General features: G+C 44.6%; 1 long non-coding RNA gene across 1 annotated transcript in view; it reads left to right on the top strand.

The window, feature by feature from the left end:
- Positions 1–215: 215 nt before the first annotated feature.
- LOC142030655 (uncharacterized) overlaps positions 216–21634 on the top strand; it is a 74102-nt gene continuing 52683 nt past the window's right edge. Inside the window, exons 1-2 of the long non-coding RNA XR_012650233.1 lie at positions 216–302; positions 515–582. This is a non-coding gene — a long non-coding RNA (uncharacterized LOC142030655). The remainder of the gene's footprint in view (positions 303–514; positions 583–21634) is intronic.

Here is a 21634-nt window from a genome sequence, read left to right as displayed (position 1 = left end):
TCATCTACTGGCTAGCATCCATGTGTTTGTTTCTTCCCAGCCTTTTTTCTGCTTCCCAGGCTGCACCTGAGGGAATTGTGGTTGGGATTTTAGGAGCCAAGATTGGCTTCACCTGAGAGAGGAGGTCACCTCTCAGGTGAAGGGTGGGCTTGGCTGGTTGTGGTGGCCTATGGGAGCACAGCAGAATACTTAAATACCAAAGGCAGCAACTGGGTAAGTTTTGTTGGGTGATGTTTGTTCTTGTGGAGAAGGCAGCTGTAAGCTGGGTACAGCTACTTATGGTTTGGGAAGCAGGCTTTGAGGTATCAGTGAGTGACCCCTGCCCCTCTGTTGCTGCTGTTACTTGATGTCTGGGTTTGGAAGCATAGGTGTGCACCCAGGGCAACTGGGTTGCCTCTTTTTTGCTCTTGGAGGTTCCAACCAAACTGACCACCTCATGGGTCTCCTTTTCTTTTTTTTTTACTCTCCCACTGTTTTTATTTTTCTTTTTTTTTTTCCTTCCCCACCAAAATAGCACCTTGCAAGAAGGACCTGCCTGGCAGTAGGAGCTGGAGACACCTGGGTGAAAGGCTGGCTCTGAAGGTGAGTGTCTCATCCAGGGGAGCACACTACCCTGTGGGTCGGAGCTGCACTGCTGAGTGCCTGGCAGAGCAGGCAGGAGCTTGTGCTGTGCCTGGCTCTGCTGGAAACTGGGGGGCTTGGTAGCTAAGAAGGCTGCAATGAGCAAGTGACCCTAGTGGGGGCCAGGTGATACCCTCAGCGGTAGCAAAATGAACCTCGATGCTACAGCATATGTACTCTGGGGCCTGCTCGGTTTTGTTTCCCATGTGTTAGCAAGGTGCTTTGAGTGAGACATGAGTGTTTCACTGCTTGCCAGTGGGTCTGTGCAAAACAGAGGCCTTGGGTTTATGGGCTTCAGCTGAGCTACTGCTGGGAGTGAGGTCTGGTGCAAAGATAGGGAAGAAAATAAGAAATTATCAGCTGATGTTAATTAATCAGCTAGGCAATGTATGACGAGCCATAGGTTTTGGTGCTGTCACTAGCCTAGTGTTATAGCTGCTGGTTAGATGGGCAGGGGCAGCTAGTCCCATTTTGTTACAGTCTAGGGCTTCATGTTTGGTTCTGCTTCTAAAGTGGAATGAAAACAAGCTCAGAATATGTTTTGTCCCTACACACGTGGAGGGCGTGGAGTGGATCTGTTCCTGTCAGCATCTCTGGTGGCACACAGCCTGCTGCAACTCTAGTGACTGTTCTCCTGAAAGGTCTGCTGGAGCTGGTTGGTGTCCACAAATAGCTTTGGTCCCAGCTGAAAGGTTTTTTCTTGCCATAAACATATTTGGTAGAAATGCTGTGTTCAGTGCAACTCATTCCGTCTGCTAGCAATTACAGCAGAGTAAATGAAACTTTCATGAGTCTGAAATACATAACTCTCCTTCAAGCCCCAGGGTTTGTTTCCCTGGCCATCCTGCAGCAGTGAGGGCTCTGCTGGTGGTGTTGGAGTCCTTGGGGGACATGGTGCCGCTCACCCAAGCTGGTGGTGTAAACAGTGCTAAATTCCTGCTCAGCAGTCTTGTCCTCAGTAGACTTTGTATAGCTGCTGAGTGAGGCAGTTTGTGAGTGTAGTTACTGAGAGCAGCAAGGGCAGCGTGCTGCTTACCTGACATGGCTGGGATTGCTCCCTGCACAAACAAACAGGGCTTGTGGACCACCCGTTAGCCAGCAGCCTGTTTCCATTAGCTGAACACCAGCAGCCCCCTCCCCTTGAGGAGGTAAATTGCCCTCATGCCCTCTGATGAGAAGAGCTTTAATTATGAGGAGAATGAAAAAGTACTTTTTTTTTCCCCCAAAACTTGTTAACAGTGTGAGTCTCCCCGGCCTGTTTTGTGCTTTGCTGGCAAAAAAGCAGGGCACATGAGCAGGGTTTTGAGGTTCAAGCAGCCTCTGCATCCAACTGCCAGCTTGCCTGGAGTTGGTGTGAGCAGCAGTGCTTCCAGGGAGCTAATTGCTGAGTGTCCAGGCTCCTAATACTGCTGTGCTCTGGTGAGAAAAGGTGCTGAAACCCTCCCTCTCTGCAGGTGTGCCTGCTGTGAACCCTCAACACCCCACAGTGACTCTGCTCTCCTGGGAATGGGGTTTTCCCTACCACACTGGGGTCTCCTGAACCCTGAAAGGAGCTGGGGCTTAGCTTGCCTTTGATGCTAAGGTTGCCTCTCAGGGGTGTCAGCAGATACAAATTTCACTTACTGTCACTGGGTCAGTGGCTTAACACCTTTATGGGATAGCTGTGGCAGCATTTTCAGTTAACAGATATGAAATTTCCTAGGATGGGGACTGCAGGATTATGAATCTCCTGTCACCTGTGGTAAAATTTGTTTCAACTCTAGCACAAAAATCAAAGGAAATTTTAACCTTTTTTCAGAAAGGCAAATAAAGGAGGTCTTGGGAGGAGGTGAAATTCTCTTTTACTGAATCCAAGTTCTCTTAATCTGATATTTCCACTTTTAATTGAAGTTATTCTTGCTTTAGATTCATGTCTGCTTGCAAAACTCTCAGCTTTTAACATGGCAACATTTTCTTATGAGAGATGTTGCATTATCTAGCTCTAGTCAGAAACCATGCAACTTTACTTTCCAGACTATGTCAAGTGAACTGAGGGAAGACGATACCCTTTTTTTAAGCAATGTAATCTGTGCTGGTGAGAGGGATTCTGGGGGATTAGCTTTGCCCTTGGCATGAGGAGAGACAGAAGTGGAGGCCAGGTTTTGCTTTGGTGCTCTGTGACCTTCATAAATCAGGCAACATAAATCACTGCTGTTTCAGATCCAGGACTTAAAGATTTCACAATCCCTTAATGGGTGGGAGGTGGAAGTGCCCTATCTTTTGAGAAGATCCTCCTGTTTCTTACTTGCCTGTTAATTTAGCAGCTCCCAAAATAGCAATGTATAGTAGCTAGATTCATAATTCATAATTAAAACTCCTACCAGTGTTCAGGCTCCACTGTTGATTTGACCTCCATGCCTCTCCATGAGCATCCATTTCAAGGGATGCTTGCCCTTTTCTCAGTGAGAGCCCTGTGACTTGTCCCATCAAGTTAAGAGAAGGTCATATAATAGTCATAAAAATATTATGGATCCCTCCCACATTCCTCACCCATGGCAAAATACTGCAACAAGGAACAATCAGAGCCTTCTAGCTGGGCATCCAATAAATCTGGAGAGGTATTAGGCAGAACTGAAGCTCTACAGCTGTTGGGGTGGAGGGTGAGTGCAGATGGATGGCTCAGGAAAGGGGGTCCCTTTTTCCTCTGTTACTGTTTGGAAGCAAACCTGTACTTCAGGAATGTCTGAGGTGGAAAAGTTTCATTTGTTAACAGGTATTGTTTGCTGTTTATTTGTCAGCTGTGTTACGTAGTGATGTAAATTCAGTGAAGATGAAGTTGGTTTGCAGAAAGGCTGTTCTGCTCAGTTGCTTTCTCAGTAGTGGCTATGACAGTTAAGAGGTTTATTCTGTATGTGACTCACCCAATAGCAATCTCTTTTAAAGCCCTGTGCTGCTCTTTGCTGAAGTCTCTCTGCTGCCAGATGAGCAGCTTTTAGTTTTGTCCCTTGGATCCCAGGAGCAGTGCATAATTCAGCCTTTCTGTACAGAGGAGCTGCAATGTCTCCTACAGGCTGTCCTACATAGCTCCAGCCCACTGAGTCCTCTCCATCTGGCTGCTCTGTCTTGGGCTCTGCTTGCAGCTGATGACTGAGTCCTGCTGGCACTGCCAGCCCAGCAAGCAGCCAGGGCATGTCTTCTGCCTGTGCTGCCTGAGCTTGTCTTGCTGACTCATCCCTTACCCTTTCCTAAGCCCCTGTGGAAGGCCTGGGGGAATGTGGCTCTTTCTATACATTTGCTATCTGATCTGCCCTGGGTCTGAGCTGTTGCATGTTCATATCCTCAGGCTGGGCTGTGAGAGTTGTGCCATGTGCAGTGGGATGATACTGGTTGCTACTGCTTAGGCCAACACAGGCTCACAAAGTTTGCATGCCGTTCCTGTGGAAAAGACTTGTCTGACTTGCATGTGCAATCTTTCCTCCTTCATTCAATTCCTCTGAAATTTTCTCCTCCCTAACACTTTCTGGAACCCCTTGGTTCCCTTGTGCCTCCTCTTGGCATGTACAGAGACACTGTTTGTGCCTTTCTTGGAGGACTCTGCCACCATTCCAGCTCTTCTGTGCAGCGAGTTGGGCCTCCACCATGTATTGCTTTCACAACCCTGCCAAGACCTGCATGTCATACCTCAAATTTAACTTTAGCGCAGCCTTTATCTGTGAATTGTATTACATTTTGTTAAAAGCATTACACGAACCAGGAATGGAAGGATGCTGCTACTGTGTGACTGAAGGCGTTTCCTACTCCCCCAGGCCTCTCAGTTTATCTCTGCTTTTGCTGTTGCCCATAGTGTTGTACCAGAATTGTGCTGACCTACACAAAGTTTCAGTACAATTTAAATGAACCTGCCTCTGTTGAAATCAATGGCAAATTGTTGCTACATTGGTATTGAAGAGTACAAAATAGCCTGAAAGCATATTAGACTTCATTGTGTATGACAGCCCTTGAAGGCATTATCTACTGTTCTGCTTATCAGTCTTCTGTTATATATAAAATTTATTTTTCTGTCAGTCAAGTTAAAATATATGTAGAAGTGAGTTGCCCAAGATCACACAGGGATGAATAGTTGTGGCTTTTCTGCAGCCTGAAATTCACCTGTGTTCCAAACCCTTTGCACAACCATGCTCCCATCATCTCATTGCTGTTGAGCGTGCTCGCTGTGCTGTGTGCTTAAGTGGGCAGCAAAAAAGGCCTAGTCTAGCCTCACTGAACCCTGCTGTGTGATAGTCAAGAAATTCAGCCAGTAGCCAATATACCCTTGACTAACTCCTGCAATGATACTACCTTTCAAGTTGAACATTGATCTTTATAGGCTTGTCTTAAGTGTGTTTCTTCCAATAAAGTGTGGTCATGGCTGTCTTCCCAAATGATTTCTCTATGGATAGCAAGTAGCTAGAAGGTTAAGGATATCCGAAGTGTCTACAGACAGAATTAACAATTTTAAGAAACTGATGTATGCCCTTGTCATTGACTCTATTGCAAAGTTCATGCAAGCATTGCATGCACAGAGGAGCAAGCTGCCAGGCCATGTGGCTGTTGAGGAAAGTCTTTCTGATGCTGGAGGTCAGAATCTATTAAAACTTTATCTTGAAATGAATTAATGTGTTGACAATGTGCTGCAGGGGTAAGGTCACACACAGTCACTAGATTTTTTTTCAGGGGCTTATTTTGCTGCTCACAGAGTTTTCAGCCTGAAAAGATGTATATGGAGGAGGGCAGGATGAGATATGACTTCAGCTCCTCCCCCTTCAGCCTTTTGGCTAAACTTCAGATTTTGGGGTGGGGGTGTCAGCCACACTATCTAGAAGGGAAGGAGTCTTGATTTCCTACATCTGGAAGCTGGTGGGGACCCTGTGCTGCAACCTTGGGGTGCTGTGTGTGAATGAGGGGTCTGAGCCTCACAGGGACCCTGGGTCCAGGCTGGCCCCTCTGGGGTGTATGTGCTCACTGCCTCACAAGGATGTGGTGGGGCCAGCTCCTGTCCCAGTGTCCCTCACCAGAGGAAGCAGAGAGGGCAACTGCAGGACCAGCTGCTGGGCAATTGCCTTTTCTTTGAGGGTGTCTGCCAGCAAGATGCTGCTTGATGCAGAGCAAGGCTGGTCTCTCTGCAGGCATCCTGGCCAGCCTCAGCCTTGGAGACTGAAGATGGGGCTGGGGCCCCTCTGTAACCCTTGCTCAGGCAAAGGCCGGGCACAAGGAGAAAGTAGACCTCAAGGAAATAGCTTCCCTGGGGAAGCTCCTGCAGGGACAAAAAGCCGAAGCCTCTGGAACAGAGCCAGACATTGATGAAGGAAAAAACTAATTTCCCCTTCTTGTGGGGCTTGTAGTACAGGAAATGTGGCCCTCTGGGACAGCTGTAAATTTAGGCATGTTAACTAACCTAATGCTGTACTTGTCTAAGAACTCCCCAAACCCAGGATCTCCCTATTAAGCAGTCAGCTGGTTGTAATGGGAGCTGTTGAGCTGGAGATGGTTTCTGCTTCTTCCACACCCTCCCCACCAGTCTGTCCACAGCACAGTAGGTGGGGGCCAGGGGCATTGTAAAATAACTAGCATGAGTTATTTCACTTGATTCCTTTAGCTTTCCACATAATGTGCTGATGTCTGTAACCTTCTGGCTGTTTCTTCTGCTATTGCTGGAAAGGAGTGTAAAATAGAGCCCTTCATGTCCTGCTTCAGGTGTGGGAAACTGCCCTGAACAGCAGTCTGTGTGTCTGTCCGTGCTTGCTCTTGGCAGTGCTGCACCTCATCTTCAGCCGAGACCTGCCTTGATTTGAATGGACTTGAAAGCTACAAGACTTGGTTCTCTTGCTATCCTAGTGATGTCACTTGTGATCAGGTGGTTTGTTGCTGAAGTCAAGAGTCTTGAGGGTTGGCAGATCTGGGTTTGCTTTCCAATCCTGCCTTTGTGAGCAGGTAGCGTGGCCCTGGGATGGTCAATGCAGGTCTGTGCCTCAGTTTCAGTGAAGGTGTATAAGGACTATTGCTTCAAACTGCTGTCAGGCGGTGCAGTGTAACCACGTGAGAAAAGATGTTGGAGTGCGTCAGACTAAGTGCCAAAACCTGTCATACTGTCACTTATCAACTGTGATCTCGATAACAGTTGTTACAGTGCAATACACACAGTCACTTGGCAAAGGCTTGCCAGTGATAGGAATCTGGTGGATGCACCACTAGAGAGAAACTGCTTGAAGAACCCATATTGCTATTTCGGGCTTTATTTGGCTATCCCAACAAGAGGTCTGTGTCTTGAGGAAACAGTATGTTGCCTGACGTGTGCCAAGAAGAGAATAGGTAAGTTTTCCTTCCATGGAGAAAATGCGTGGGGTAGAAACCCAGAAGATGCTGGCTGAAGGGATAGCATTTAGCATGCATGCAAAGTACTACTTCCAAGTGTCTTTTGTTGTGTTAATTGACTGTTATCCAAGTGTGTTTTCTCACCATGTTTTTGAGGAGTGGCCTAGCCAGATGCAAAACACTTCTTTCTAGATGAAGGAGCAGCTGTGTGTGCTAGCTGGGTTTGCTTGGTTTTCAGTCCTAGGGAAAGGGGAATCCAAGTGCTCAGCTGTTCTTAAAACATTGCTGGTGAAGAAAACAAACTAACAGACACAGCAGGGATTTTGAAGCAGACAACTGTGGAGCTGAGATATTTTTCCCCCAGCAGAGCTCAGCACCTGTGTGCTCACAGCCTGTGGGCGACGGGCTGTGCGGCAGAGACTGTGCTCAAAACCAGCCCGAGGGAGCTGAGACTCCTTGGGGGGCAGAGACTGGAGTTTATGGGCGAAGAGCTGAGTCCAGCCAGGACTGGCAGGGAGGGCATTGCTGCTGAAGTTAGGCTTACTGTTAATAAAATCTGGGAACACAAATCAAGACGTATTTGGTTGTTGGGTTTTTTTTTTTCTGTAAGGTCTGTGCAGGCTAAACAAGGACCCGTCCCACCTTGGTCCATGTTGCAGCACTGTGTCTTGTTCCTGCAATGAGCAGTGAAACATCAGACTGATGCTGCTGATGGCAGAAGATGGGGGAAAAAAGTATGTGATGCCCAGTTGTGAAGGCTCATTTCGTTTACTGCTGAAAAATTGCCAGTCTCATAGCCTTGTATCCCCCGGGGACCAGTAATGCCAGTTGCATGAGTCCCACTAGCTTCACCAGGCTGAAGCCCTAGGCACAATTGCTGTGTCATGTTTAGCTGAGGGAGAGCAGAAGTGGGTGAGGTGATGTTACCCAGACCCCCTGCTGTTTTGGGAATCGCCCAGCCCCGAGATGCAGGCAGCAATCTGCTCAAATGAAGCTCTTGGTAGCAGACTGATTATATCAAACACTCAGTGCTCTGGCAGCACTTCTGAAAGCCAAACTTGGAGTGAATGACAAAGTGTTTTTCCGTTCCTTGGAAAGTATATGCTCCCAAACTGCTTTCCTTTCTGCTACCCCACCATTCACTGCACATGAACGATTTGTTTATGTTAGGCTGTGTAAAAAAATCTACATGTTATCTCAGAGCTGGGCAGATTAATCCAGAGGAAGATTTACTTGAGTGTAAATCAAAGGGTTTGTTTTCTTGCATAGTTCTTCAGTGTCTTGAGTCTAAATCCATCATGTTATTCCTGGAGCACTCCAATATTTCAAAAGAATTTGGAAACCTTGCTATCCACCACAGTTTGTAACCAGACTGGAAGTACTGTGTGGATTGCTGTCTTATCTGCTCTGCTATCTTTTATCTAATTTATTTTTATGTTATGATTAATACTGAAAAGCTCTGAAGCCTAGATGAGGACTGTACAAATAAAAGCTACAACCCAAATCCATGACATGTACTCCTAGTTCTGTGTAAACAGATTCTGAGCTGAGTCTAACTGCATATAACTGATGTGCCCAGGGCTGTACTTAACTAACCTCTCTCTGCCCAGAAGCAAGAAAATATTCCCATGGTTACTATACTTTTCTAGTTTTCCTAAGTGTTTCAGGCCGGAGTTATAAGGACCCTTTGATTTAAATGCATAAAATGTATTCATCCCCTTGTATTCCTTGCTGCAGGTGTTAGATTATTTCCTGGATTGTATTCTCAGATTACTAGTGTCCTGCAGGTACAGGTACCAGCCTACCTGGTGTGCTATGCTGCCATGTCTGCACCAGGCACTTTAGGAAGTTGTTGGGAGCAAAAAACTCTCCTCCTGCTCAACGGGTTTGTTACCTGTGTAATGGGAATGGTGGTGAGCTGCTGCTTGTTCTGACATCTTGTGGGTACCTCTGTGCAGGGAAGGCTTTAGAAATGGGTAACACTTTCATTCCCAGCTTCTGCCTTTGAAATATGAATGTATGGAGAATATGGGTCTCAATATCATGACAGCTGGAGATGGGCAGTCCAAGAAATGTTGGCAGAGCTCTAGAGATTCAACAGAACAACATTGTGGGTCTGGGTTATTTAGAAAGTTGGGCAGGATCAGTTCTGGGTGTTGACAGATAGTTTATGGTTTGTGTATAGCAGCTTGGCTTCCTGGACTGATTCTTGTGTCCAGTGTGATCTGGAGGCATTCCTGTTGAGAAATTGAATCCTGGTTCCTCTGTTGCATCCACAGGGCAAGCTGGACACTCTGTTGTCTGCTTTTTCCAGCAGCTGTGAGCACTTTTCAGTTGATCAGACATATGCAAGTCAAATTATTAAAAAAGATATAACCAAATAGCTGTCAGTTGCTGATGCAACTTTTCAGTCTGAAAAGGAAAGTGAAGTGGCCCTCAGGCTGAGCTCCACATCTGGCTGTCAGGCTGCAGGGAAGCTGAATGTAAAGGGCTGGCCTGGAGGAGATGGGAATTCAGAATTTCAGCCAAAGGCACTGAGATCACAGGGAAGGATGGAAAACCAGGTGCAGGAGCAAGAGTGATGTTTTCATGGTATGATTCCAGCAAAAGGGCAGAGAGCTTAGGAGATAAAAGGTTAATTAGCTAGAGCTCTGGGTGGTGTTTGGTATGTGTCTTGTAGGGTTAGGAAACCAGCATCTTTAAGGAAGCCTCTTCCTTTGGGATATAAATGCTGGCTTCAAATAGCAGTCAGGACAAAGAGAAGTTTTGTTTCCCATGTGACATCAAACTGGAAATGGCAAGATAGCCAAACCAATTGGCGGCTTGCGCTGTCAGGTGCAGAAGGCTGAGAATTGCCAGTCAATACTTTCCTGGTCTGTTCCTTTAATTTCTTCAAGTTGATGGTGTGTAAGGCTCTGTCTCTGTCATTTTTACCCTGGGGCTGTATGGATCAGCTTCTCTTCTGCTTTTGGCTTGGGGATCACCAAAGCAGAGCTCAAGTGACAAGACTTTTTGTACAGCAACTTTGAATCAAGGTGGCTTTCTCCTCCACATTTTGTGCAGCTGTGGGCAGTCATGCACACTCACAAACTTTTTCATTCTTTATTCTGTCCATATTTCTGGCTCAGGCACTATAACTGAGAGCTGGATAAAGTATTGTTCCTGCATGGCTGCTAGAGGTTTCTGTCTTGGTGCTGACACTGCAATAAGGTTACAGTTCCATGTTGGCGTGAGACTCCAGAAAACAGCACTTGCCTTCGCCTCACAAAACATACTGTTGGTGTATTTCCAGTGGTAATAAAAGGTGTTTCCCACAGAAGTGAACTCAGCAGTTTGTAAGACACCTTTCTCTATTATTATGAGATTGCCTAATGTCTTCTAAAACATTTAACAAAATGATGGATCTGCTGCTGCATTTGTCACATCAATTGCACATAAGCTGAGTGTATTTGGGAGATGGACTGTTAGTGTATTCAAAACCATTAGGCACCTCTCCCAGGGATTTCCTTTTTCCATGGTACAAGTTTGTCCTGGTGAAGTTGATGGCAATTCAGACAACTAGCGTGAGCAAGATCAAGGCAGTTAACTTCTGCTCAGGGGTTAAAACTTCTTTGGCAACTTTCTGGAAAGCCTAGATAAATAAGAAACCTAAAATCTGCTATGGAGGCACTGTCTACTTTGTCAAAGGTTCCTTGCAAGCAGGTTAGCTCTGGACAAGAGGCAGCTCTGAGCTATTCAATTTTTGATCAGTGTTGTTGAACAGGGTGAAAATGTTGCCCATGCCAGAAGGAGCAGACTAGTTTGATTCTACCCATAATTTGCTGCCAGGTTTGCTGGGGATGCAGGCAGTTGGTGTGAACCTATGCCTATTGCCGTTTCTCAGATATTGTCACTTAGGTAATAACATGCCAATTCTCATTCCATTTTTCAGGGTTCGTTCCTTTTCCATGATATCCAGGGGTGATAATTTCATAGCGTTGTATTCCGTTTCTCATGTTATCTTCCAGATCCATTTTATCTCTGCCCAGATCTTGTTGGCATAGTTCTCTGTGCCCAGTTTGGGTTTTTTTTCTTTACTTGGCCCAAGGGAATCTTTTTTTAGTGGACATCAGGTGAACACCAATTATTTCTGTGAAGTCTGCCTTATTTGGAAAGGCCCTGCTATTCCAGTTCAATGTAAAATTCATTGCTCTTATGACTGACTCAGCCTTTCCTTCTACAGGCTGCATCCTCTATTTCTGGAGTAAGCTACACAGATCCTGCTCCCCTGGATGCCCTCTCACGTGGTTAGAAAGCTAAAAGGCTATTTGCACTTAAAATTGGATGACATGTGCTCATGTCAGCCAACCATGACATGTGTGACATTGCAGTTGGCCCAGTTTTAAAACCAGATCCCATTTGTAGCTGCCAAAAACTTAATAGGATAGATGGTATTCCAGCTAATGGCAGAGGCATTTTCAAAGGGGGCTAGGATGGAGAGCTTGTCGCTGTCTCCTGTCCTTGTGATTAGCAGCATTCATGGGCATGTGTAGACATTTGCGGACCCCATGTGAGAAGCCAGACTGATGATTTCGTTAAATCTGTAATTTGTTGTCCTTTGCTTGCAAATCTATGACTGGGCAAAAGCAGCCACGTGGGTTTTGCAGATCTTCCAAATTCTTGGAAGAGTTTACTTCCAGGGTAAGATTTATTTGAAGAAAAAGAATTTTCCTGTTGTCTAATCTTTCTTTGAATTTTGGTAAAGATGGAGTGGTCTGTAAATGGCCTAAGCCACTTGTATAAGACCCAATAAACAATTGCAGTGCTGGGACTGACTCACCTACAGTCCCAGCCACAGTCTGAATTTACCTGATCTCTGCTTTCCTTCTGGTTTTTCAGCTGGTCTCCTATTCAGCCTCCGGCTTTGTATACCCTTCCATGTCACTTTGGCCCAGCTTTTGACTTTTGATGTTAAGCACTGTCCAACACCTTTGAACATATTGAATTTTCTAGGGAATTTTAGAGCTCAAACAAGTTATGCTGCCTTGACGTTCCCTTTTGAATGCTATGCTAACTATTTGTTGTCCTAGTTAGAGTGCTTTGTCAAATTCCCTTCCAGATGTTTTCTCAGACTTCGTCCCCTAGGAGGTGCTCTGAGATAATTTCCCACTGTTGATGATAAACTGGCAAGTGTTTTCTGTGTTTGCTCCTTATATCTTTGTTTAAACTACATCGGGATGGTGTGCTATTTTTCTTTTTTGCTATAATCTAAAACTCAACAGCTGAGAAGCTCTCACTACGAAGGAGAATCTCTTCAGCTAGTTATTCTGTAATCAAAACTTGGGAAGGAGAAGAAAAGAAAAAAGCTTTCTGGAAAGAGTGGAAGTTGCAGCCTGAACCTGCTAAAACAAAGGAGTGTATAATGCATTGTTTAAACTGTAAATCCAGGCAAATATTCTTTCAGAATTTGCTCTGGGATTGATGCTTGGCAGCAAATAATGGCTAAAGACAGGGATATTTTTGGCCCCAGTTAGGATTTCCCTTCGTTTTGTAGCCAAGTGCAAAACCACCATCCAGCTGCATTGCTAGATATAGCACTGACCTTTTTACCTTATTGGACCACAGTTTGACTCTTAATTGAAATTGCACTATAATTACACCTTATGTCCCAATGGACACTTGTCTGTCTCATAAAACCAACACCACATATTGGAACAATCTGTTCTCAAGTGATACAGACTAGGCTCTGAGGAACAACTGCCTCTTTTCTCTGCTGGTGGTGGTGGCTCCTCCAGGACAGCACGGCTAGAGCTGCTATCAAAGGAGGTGTACACCTGGGTTTTAGAGAGGTTGGTGAGGTTGTGGCTGGTTTCAAAGGAGTTGGCTCCTCCCTTTAGCTGACTATCCAAAACATTCCCATGAAGTAGAAGCAAAACCCCAAGGTCATTGGAAAAAACTTTGAGATCTCACAGCAAGAGGAAGTTGCCTCTGGAAATTGTGTGCTCCTTCAAGTGTGCTGTGACACTAGCACACGTGTGTAGAGCAGCTTGCATGGGTTGTGCCAGTACACCCTGACACTGGCTTCAGGACTGGCATCTTTGTCCTGGCTGTGTTTCAACCCTGTAATAGGAAAAGTACCAGATCCCATCAGGTCAGCTGCCCTCTCCCTTGCAAAGGTATCCTGAAGGACAGAAGGTGGCTGTTACATGTTTGGCTGAGTTCCTGATCTTGGCAATTAGAATACCAGGAGCATGAGGACATTAATGTGTTGCTTGGTTTAACATGTTTACTTGTGTTTCCTGTAGTTCTGATGTTTTCCTGATTGAAAGAAAATGCAATTTACACCAAAAGGCTCAGTGAACTTTGTGCCAAGGAATATAGTGAAATTTATATGGAGGATCACTTGCATTTGCACTCTGTACATTAATGCTCTGCCTAGGATGAGGGATGCAGAAGGGTTTTGTAACACTGGCTGCAGACCCTGTCAGCAGGGAGTGGAAGGGGCCTGGCTGATTTTGAAGGTCAGGTGTGAGTAGGATACTGCTTTCTACCACCTAACAAGACTAAGATGAGTAAAAAATAGCTTCTCTGTGCAGCTGAAATATCTACAAAACAATGGTATGGAAAACAAATACTATACCAGCAAGACAATTCTGCAGTATAGTGCTGAAATAATAGTTATTTGGCACGTGATGCATGTGAAAACTAAGGGCAATTATTCCTTCCTGAACTCTGTCCAAAATACCTTTAATGGTCTGAAGTAATGGGAAATCTGTCACTTTCCTGGACTTCTCCTTGGTCTAGGAGCCATTTCTTCCTATCAGTCTCCATCCACTTTCTTTTGGTCAGATTCATGCAGTTGTACCTGCTCTGGCCCTTCTTTCTCCCTCAGATTCCTCTTTGCTTTCTACTTGCCTAGAAGAGCTGCATAAACAGTCTGTACCTCTAGGAAAGTTACCTGTCCCAGGAGAAATTTCCCAGAGCTGAAGATGGGTTATCCATCATGATAAAAATGCCTTATGGAGACAAAGTGAAGTGTGGAGTCTTGGGGACTTGCCTGAAAAGTTGGGTAATTGGTTACATATGAGACTGGTTAATCACTGTCATCAACTTGTGTGTTGAGTGTACAAAAGGAGGGTTGTGTGGTGGCTTGGGGTTGTCTGGAAGGGATGTGCAGTGTTGCAGAGCAGTTGGAAAGATGCTGTTACAAGATCAGCGTGGCTAAATGGCTAATGCTGGTTAAAGCCTAGGAATACAGTGTAAAGACTGTGCAAATTGTGTCCCAAAACACATGCATGCACTCAAGATGGCATAGGACTGATAGACGTAGGTAGATGCCTGCCATTAGTGTTACTTTGGGGGGAGTGTAAAGGAGCTATGATGACCCCACTTCAAGCGGATGTCTAAAACCAGACAGAAGAACCAGGGCCTTGATTTCCTGCATGGCTATTTTGGCCTTTAGCTCTGTGCCTTGCTGGTTTATCTGTAAATTGGGGGTAATGCTGCCCTACCCTCATGGGAACTTGTTAAATTTAGTGTTTGTGGGGCACTGAGCCTGAGCAGTGGTAAGCAGGATAAATTAAGAGAGGTGAAACTAATAGCACTGTGCAAACAGCAAGGCTTAGAAGCCCATGCTGAGCAATGGAGGTGGAAGAAAATAGTGAGAAGCTGTTAAATGAGTCCTGTCCTTCCTGTGTGGTGACATCTGATGGAACAATAGTCCATGAGCTGTATTTTAACACTGGCTACACTGGAAGTTTTTCTCTGCTGTTACAATGGTTGTTTTGCCTTTTCTTGTTCAGTATAGCTCAAGTGGGGATGGGTGTATAAATGCTGTGTGATTAAGTGTATGAGGAGGTTGCTGGGGAGATGGGAGACAGCTGATGGTCTCTGCATGCTAGCTGCACCAGGCATCTTTCCTCTTCAGCTGGGCCGCAATGAGTCAAGCTAGCTGGGTAAACTTAGGGACAAAGTGATCAAGAGTAAATCACTTCCTAAGAAATGGCAAGCCCAGAATGATGGATGTTACTTCTCTCCAGTGAGCTTGTGGAACCTCATGGCAAACTGCTGTTTTGACAGTTGATGGAAATCATTTCCCTGGTAAACTGTTTGCATTTGCTTGGTAATCAGCTTCCTCCAGCTCATGTCATGCCATCTGGAAATGGCCGAAGCCTGGCTATTAACTGACTTCTCAGCTCAGCACAAAGACTTTGGGCTCCTGATTTGCCAATCAGAGAATCAAGCAGATGCTGCTTCTGTTGTCTGGGCTTCCAGTGTGGAATACACAATGCTTGCAGCCGAGGGCAAGATTACTGTGTGGAACACTCCAGATGCCAGCAGCATCCTATCCACCCTCCTGTCCATGAAGAGCAGGCTGTGTACACCCCTCAAGTGAAACAAGCAGGGGTTGGTTCCTCCCCGCTTCCCAACCAGGGACCATTTATGTTTGGGATTGTCCAAGGACCTTGGGGAATGCAGCATTCTGCTCCATCAGCAGGCTGGTACCAAACTCTTCTGCATGCAGTTTGAAAGGTCCAGATAAAGCTTTTCCATCCGGAGGATTAACCTTTCTTGAATTTTCTTCTCTACAGAGAAGGGAGTTCAGAGTTTTCAGTAGATAAGAAAAACCTGTAGCAACTGCAGAACCACTTGCAAACTTACACACTGCTTTGCCCTGGAGTTCCCTGTGAGGGCAAGCAAATGAAAAATGTGAACGAAGACAAGATATTTGTAAGCTGTGCTTTCCCAAGGAAAGCAAGGATGGCTTTTGCAAATGTGAGTGACTTGAATGCCTTGTCTGATTAGCCACAAACTTCCGCTACAAAAGAATTTGGCAGGAGACCACACAGGATAAACTTCAGGCAGAACTCATCCACTTGGAGAGAGAGGTCTCAAAACAGGCCTTCTGGTGGGAAAAGGAGTTAAAACTGTAACAGGATAGTGACTGTTCTTCCAGTGCAAGCAGTCCATAACATAACTGACAGAAAGGAATAATGCCCTCTGCCTTGTTCACTGCACTGGGCAAAGGTGCCAAAGGCTGACCAATGTTTAGGGCAATGGCCACACAGAAATCCGTCTCCTCTAAACTGACATCACCCACAGACTAGTTTCCTTCAAGGACACTCAGGTGATGTTGAAGACCATAGGAACAGGGAAACATCATATATAAAAAAAACCCCACAACTTTATCACTTGTTTAGGTATGGAGCCAGGCATTTTTTTGTTTGTCAGAAGCACTGCAGGTGTTTCACTGACAGATTTGCTCAATTTGGCTGCTCTTTAATGAAAAGAAACCTACTTGGTTGCAAAGCTAGTGTCCATTGTAGACTATAAATTCATGAGGAAGACGAGGAATAAATCCCCTTTGCTCCTGACTAACATGCATTTTCAAAGAGAAATTAACATTGTTAATCCTGCACCTTTGCTAATGAGTCAGCCATCTGGAGCTCAGTTTTCTCTTCAAAATCATTATTTGCAAAAAAACCAAAACAAATGCCACAGTTGTTGCCTTCTCTTTATTTGCCTTCTGAATTTTGAGCAACTGGGTCTGGGATAAATTTTCTAGCTTTTTTTATTTACCAAAATGACTGGAAACATGGAATAAAACTTGGTTCTCTGTAATGTGACCACACCCAGGCTGGAGTTCAGTGCCCACAACCATGTCCACAGCAACACCATGGTCCCAGTTGGCACTGATGCAAACCCATCTCATCTTTTCCCATTGGAGTGTCCTTGTGCTGCTGCTGCCTGGGGGGACACAGCAGGTGAGGACATGGGGTAGGAGCTGCTCAGGTGCTTTCATATGTTTTCTTTTGGTAAGTAGTGACGCTAGAAACAAAATCCAAGATTCCCATTTCCTTTTCTTAATGCTTACTGTGGAGGAAAAGTCCTGCATGTTGAAGAGGCAGGATGAAAATCACAAGACTTGGCAACACCAAGGTAATTTCTTCTCAGATTTGGCCTATGCTTCAGGTTTTTGAAGAATAGCTTTTATCAGTCTTCCCAAGAGAGTACTTCTAAACAAATAAATGCTTTTTCCACTGGTATTTACAATCAGAAGGGGCAGCCAGAAAATTTGAAACCAGTGAGAAGTAAATTGGTCAGTTGGTGTCTTTGCCAACAGGGAAGTAGAAGAAAATAAACAGCATCTATTATGGAAATATCTTTTGTTTGAAAGGTGTTGTCCAGTCCAGACTCTCAAGAATATTAGCACCAGTGTTGAGGACTCCTGGCTTATATCTTTGATTTATGTTTCAACTTGTTCACATGCATCTAAACCTTGAGAAATGGCCAGTTTCACAAAGCCCTTTATAGCTACGTAGGGTTCATGTTGCAGTTTTGTGTACAGATAATTACTTTGTGTATCTTGACATTATCATTTTTCATGTTTGCTAATAGTTGCCGTTGTTTGCCAACAATTAGTGTCTTTCTGGGGCCTTTACCTTTACTGCAGGCTGTTGCTTTCCCTGTAATCACCATTGATTCAGCAAAGCACTTATATTCTAATTTTGAGCATATGAGACCAGCTATTGAGTCCAGAGGTCTGCCTTAAAATTTAATTTTGAATAGGCCTGTGTGGTTTACTAGAACATGGCCTAATCAGGAAGTGATCTCCAACACAAGCAGTCCTGAATAATTAATATATCATTTAGAGATCAAAAAAAGTGTGACTCAGTCCAGTTAGGTCTTTGGGGATGTAGCCCAGCAATACTGGTGCCCGTAGTGGTCTGAGATAATATGTTCAGCTCCCTGCAGGATCAGCTCTGCAGATGGACATTTGCTGGTTGGGCAGTCTATGACAGGTATGGATGTGAGAACTTCTCTTTAGGCTTGGAGCCAGTCCCAGAAAGATTCATGAGGACAACAGGGAGGCATTAATCTCAGTGAACAGAGTCAGTCTGGTAAAACCAGATCAGGCTCCTGGTTAGCTGTTCTGTTCACTGTTCAGCCCTATGGCATTCAATATGTGCAACCACAAGTTTTGATTCAAACAGGCATTTGTGTTGTAGTAAGTGCCACTTACTTTCAAAGTGCCTTATGAACACTACTAGCTCACAAGATCTTTGAGGTTTAGGAAGCTTGTTTTTATAGACTGAATTTGTTTCTCTTTGCATGCTTCAGGACAGGGGAGGTCCTTTTAGCCTTGTTGCCGTAAAGAGGAGGCCATTTTGTATTTGCAATTGATTATTGTTTTCCACTTGTTTTATTTGGATAAAACTTACCAAGACAATGTGAAAAATTCAGAAGTCTCATCACTGCTAGGTCATGGGTTCACATTTTTAAGTGCATTTTAAGACATGCTTTTAATGTCCCTCACGTTGTGTGAGGTAAAATCCCTTATCCTGTCAAAGTATAGGATGTTACAGCTTTAAATCTATTGTTTGGGGGCTGCTGCGTAGCTCTAATTATTCCCTTCTGGTGTCCAAAGGTGCCTTGGTAGATAGTGGTCACCTCAGCAAGGGAAGGGGGCAGACAAACCACGGTGTGCTCAAGTGACAGAGACATCCTCCCAACAGGTATGGCTTTTGGTCAGTGGGCAAAAACTGGCCGTGAGCTCTTGGGTTGCTTATTGACATGTTATCAGTTCAGGAGCTCATTAATGGCCTGTGGATGACAGGGCACTTAGAGCACTGATGTAAAGCATGTCTTTCTCCCTGCCAGTTTCCCTGCAGAAAACAGTTGTGGGGTCAGTGCTTTGTATGGTAGAAGAGATAGCTGCTAAGCCAGGACAGGATCCCTTGTGCTCAGGGGGTCTCCAGGGTAAGCTGTGTTGTCCCCAGCCAGAGCTCCCATCAGTCAACGCACAGGGAAAGTGAAGCCTGTGTGACTGTGGTGCTGAAAGCAGATGGTAAATCCTTCGGAGCAGAGGGGAATTCTGGTTTAGGTGTAAATACAGAAAGACTTTCCTACCTTACTATGTGCACTTCATGCTTTACCAGAGAGCAACCTATTTACTTTAAAAAGCAATAGGCATCTGTTCAAAGAACTCCCCTGGTCTTTTGAATTTCCATCACTGCAGTCAATGTACTCCACCTTCCTGCCTCTGAGAGGAAGAGGACAGCGAGAAGGGGAGACTGCTGGAATCTCTCCTCTTTCCTGATTGTTTCTTGCAAATGAAGGGTTGGACTATGTTGTTGGGGAGGAGTATAGTTCTGGGAGTACAGCAACTCATCAGAAATTCCTGTCAGAAATTTTCCACCAAAACTCATCAAGTTTCCCCACCAGCCTGTAGGAGGATCTGGCAGACAGGTAACAAAGATGATTCCTAGCTCAAAGGTCATAATACTGACAAATAGGAATTTTGAAGTTAATCAGAGCATCTTGGTTTATGACCCAACCATGGACTTCAAATGCATGCAAAAATCAACCTCCCTTTGTTGCTGGCAGTGATTCCTCAACTGCTTTAGAAATGTCTCTACTCTGCATACTTATCTACTGTATCTGGGATAAGACTTTTGTCTTATCACCTTGCCTTACATGGTGTGCAAGCAGGAGAGCTGCATCTTCATGAAAGAACTATTATTTTTGTCCTTCTAAGGACATGGGAGGAATTTAAGTGCATCTTTGTCTTGTGGCTGAGCACTCAAAGTGATTAGGCACTTAATTAAGAGCTTAACTTTCATTGAAAAACAGTACATGCATGTGTGTTGTACACTGGCTGTCTTGAAAAGATGGTTTCACTTATTTTATCAATCTGATCTTCTTGGACCTTTGTTGATTGTATGTGGCAGTGTAAATCAACTGTGCTATATAGAAGACACTTAAGTTTTGAATTAAGAATTAAGTTTTGACTGAGCTTTCTGCTCTGTGCTATGTAAGAACATTTGGGTAGCAGTAAGTACAGTTTAATCTCAGTTTGTGCTCACTGTGTGCCATAAAACTGATCAGACATGTTCATCAACTACCCAACACTCAGAAAACATCACTGCAAATGAAAGGAGTTTTGCATAAGCCTGAAAGGTAGTTAATTTGGTAACAGCCTAGCCACCAAATTCTCAGCTCTTCCCCTATGTCTGCATACCTCTCTGTCATGATGAACTGTGGGTGGGATTGGGGGAGAAACTACTTCAGGAGGCCAGTCTGCAGAATGACCATTAGTTATTGAGGAAGGTCAGACATGAGCTGCTTCCGAATTTTGGGTGTCCTTTCTTCATGGCTAAAAGTTTGTGAATGGTCTCTGTGTTCTCTCCAGGAGTATTACAGGAATCTTTTCTACTGACCAGCAGTTGATGATCATTCTGTAGGCCAAAAGTGGGATACTGACAGCCTTGACTAGTACAGGTTTATTGGACTAGCCATATAACAATAGTCTGAAAATTCCTTTCAACAAGAACAACATTTTGTGGTCTAGATTATATCGCTGACAGAATATTGAGAGCTCTTGGTCAGTTGGGAAATAATTAAGATTTTTTTAAAGGTGTTTTTTGTATTGGTTGTTCACAAATGAAATACAGATGCAAGACTGCTTGAGCTATAAATCTGGCCTCAATCATTCCTAACATTTCAACATCATACTGTGCAAAACGGCTTCCACTTTAGTAATTTCCAAATGACTGAACTTCACATTTTTCTTCTGTTATTGTCATCAACCTCACCAGATGTCATAATCAGGGAAGAGCCACTAATGAGAAGCTGCTGGTAAATTTGGCATGTCTTGGTCACTTCCATATGAATACCTGGAGAACAGACTATGCATCTATAACTGCCAACGTGAATCAAAAACAAAACTAAGAATGAGAGTGTGGATGTTAGCTGCTCTTTCAAACTGCTCTGTGTAATCAAAATAAATAGCCCTGTCAGTGTATAGAAAGGCAACAACCTCGATCATGAACAAGGTGAACCTTTCCAGTCTTGTGGTTCTACAACTACACACTACAACTAGAGCTGGAGACACAGTTGCCTTTTGCACCAAACTGAGCATGCTGAGCAGTGACTATTTTATAACTCAACCTCAATCTGTTATTTTAAGATATTATTCATACAACTCGGGTACACTGTTGGCTGATATGAATATCTGGCTGCTCCAGTAGATCTCTTCTTTTAAGATGATTGTCCTGGTTTCAGCTGGGATAGTCAACTGTCTTCCTAGTAGCTGGTACAGTGCTATGTTTTGAATTCAGTATGCGAAGAATGTTGATAACACTGATGTTTTCAGTTGTTGCTTAGTAGTGTTTAGACTAAAGTCAAGGATTTTTCAGCTTCTCATGCCCAGCCAGCGAGAAAGCTGCAGGGGCACAAGAAGTTGGCACAGGACACAGCCAGGGCACCTGACCCAAACTGGCCAACGGGATATTCCATACCATGGGACATCACATCTAGTGTATAAACTGGGGGGAGTGGGGGCAGAGGATCGCTGCTCAGGGACTAACTGGGTGTCGATCGGCGAGTGGTGAGCAATTGCCCTGTGCATCATTTGTATATTCCAATCCTTTTATCATTACTGCTGTCACTTTATTAGTGTTATCATTATTATTAGTTTCTTCTTTTCTGTTCTATTAAACCGTTCTTATCTCAACCCAGGAGTTTTACTTCTTTTCCCAATTTTCTCCCCCATCCCACTGGGGCAGGGGGGGAGTGAGTGAGCAGCTGCGTGGTGCTTAGTTGCTGGCTGGGGTTAAACCATGACAATGATATATATCAAGATGGCAAAGAACCATCAGTTTAGATTGTTCTCTTGCTATAAATGATGCAGTCACTGGCTGTG

The sequence above is a fragment of the Buteo buteo genome, chromosome 4 (genome assembly GCF_964188355.1).
Source record: "Buteo buteo chromosome 4, bButBut1.hap1.1, whole genome shotgun sequence".
NCBI lineage: Eukaryota > Metazoa > Chordata > Aves > Accipitriformes > Accipitridae > Buteo > Buteo buteo.
The sequence above is the reverse complement of the archived record's forward strand: the minus strand, read 5'-3'. Positions and strand labels throughout refer to the sequence as shown.